The 1,915-nt window shown below is 41.0% G+C and overlaps 1 protein-coding gene across 1 annotated transcript in view; it reads left to right on the forward strand.

The window, feature by feature from the left end:
• The window catches only part of LOC103205259 (calcium-binding mitochondrial carrier protein SCaMC-1-like), a 72,221-nt gene that overhangs the window by 19,216 nt on the left and 51,090 nt on the right, over nucleotides 1-1,915 (forward strand).

Below are 1,915 nucleotides of genomic sequence, written 5' to 3' on the forward strand. Positions count from 1 at the left end.
ATCAACTTGATGGCAGTGGGTTTTTTTTTTTTTTTTCCCCATTTTGTTAGTGTTCTAGGGTGGTCCAAAATTAGGAAATTCTTCTTTTATGAGACTGGGGGATAGACCCTACTCTAATTCTTTTAATCGCCGCAAGAATGGAAATTGTGAGAAATTTAGAAACAGATTGGTCAAAGAATTGCACTCTCTCTTTATTCCTTATCAAAATGCAGGGCCCTGTGGGTGGAGTTCTTCACCTCTATGAAAGGCTTGGGTCCTATAGCTATTGCAGTCCCTTTGAAGATAGGTAAGGCAATGGAGGGACTGCCTGAGTCTTGTGGCCAAGTTCCTGTGGGTAAGACTGTGCAACTATAACAAAGGAAGAGGGATTCCATCCTTTTTGTTGTTTACTCAAGACTGGAATTACGGACCTGAGACAACATTTAGTTACCATCTCCTTTAACTTTTTTTAGGTCACAAAGGAACAAATTTCTCTCTAAATTTTTTTTTTTTTTGTGAAAATATGTATGACAATACATGCATTAACACAACAATTTCTACATGTACATGAGTTCAATAACATTGGCTACATTCTTCAAGTTGTGCAACCATTCTCACTATCCTTTTCTAAATCTTTCCACCACCATTAAACATCAACTAAATTCCCTCTAAGCAAAAACTTCCCTTTTCCTCCTCCCTCTCACTCTTTGTTGTTGTTGTTAGGTGCCGTCGAGTTCTCTCCAACTCATAGAGACCTCTTACACAGCAGAACGAAATACTGCCCAGTCCTGTGCCAGCCCCATGATCTTTGCTATACCTGAGCCCATCATTGCAGCCACTGTGTCAATCCATCTTGTTGAGGGCCTTCCCCTTTTTCGTTGTCCCTCCACTTTGCCAAGCATGATATCCTTCTCCAGGGAGTGGTCCCTTCTTACAACATGACCAAAGTAGGTGAGACAAAGTTTGGCCATTCTCACTTCCATAGAGCATTCTGGCTGCACCTCTTCCAGGACAGATTCATTAGTTCTTTTAGCAGTCTCTGGTACTTTTAGCATTCTTTGCCAAAACCACAACTCAAAAGCATTGACTCTTCGGTCTCTCTTTTTCATTGTCCAGCTCTCACATGCATGTGAGGCGATTGAAAATACCATGGTTTGTGTCAAGTGCACCTTGCTTAATCTTCAAGGAAACAAACTTCTTTACTCTTCAGCACTTGAAAGAGGTCTTTTGCAGCAGATTTGCTCAATGCTATGTGACGTCTGATATCTTGACTGCTGCTTCCATTGGTGTTGATTGTATTCACTGCTGTCAAGTCGGATCCAACTCATAGCGACTCCTCCTTCAGTTTCTGAGTCAGTATACTACGGAAGTAGATTGCCCAACCTTCCTTCCGAGGATAGCCTGGTGGGTTTGAGCCGCGAGCCTTCTGGTTAGCAGTTAAATGCCTTAGGCACTATGCCACCAGAGTGTTGATTGTAGAATCAAGTAATATGAAGTCTTTGGCAACTTCAATTTTTTCTCCATTTATGGTGATGCTGCTTGTTGGTCCCATTGTGAGGATTTTTGTTTTCTTTGTATTGAGATGTAATCCATATTGCAGACTGTAGTCTTCAATCTTCATCAGTAAGTGTTTCAAGTCATCCTCACTTTCAGTGAGCAGAGTTGTATTGTCTGCATAATGCAGGTTATTAATGAGTCTTCCTCCAATCCTGATGCCATGTTCTTCTTCATGTAGTCCAGCTTCTTGGATTATTTGTTCAGCATACATATTGAATAAGTTTGGTGAAAGGATACAACCCTGACACACTCCCTTCTTAATTTTAAACAATGGGGTGTCCCCTTGTTTTGTTTGAACAACAGCCTCCTGGACTATGTACAAGTTTGTCATGAGCACAATTAAGTGTTCTGGAATTCCCATTCTTCTCAATGTTATCCA

The sequence above is a fragment of the Orycteropus afer genome, unplaced genomic scaffold (assembly GCF_000298275.1).
Source record: "Orycteropus afer afer isolate SDZICR_OR568_19922 unplaced genomic scaffold, OryAfe1.0 scaffold00010, whole genome shotgun sequence".
In the NCBI taxonomy this organism is placed as follows: Eukaryota; Metazoa; Chordata; class Mammalia; order Tubulidentata; family Orycteropodidae; genus Orycteropus; species Orycteropus afer.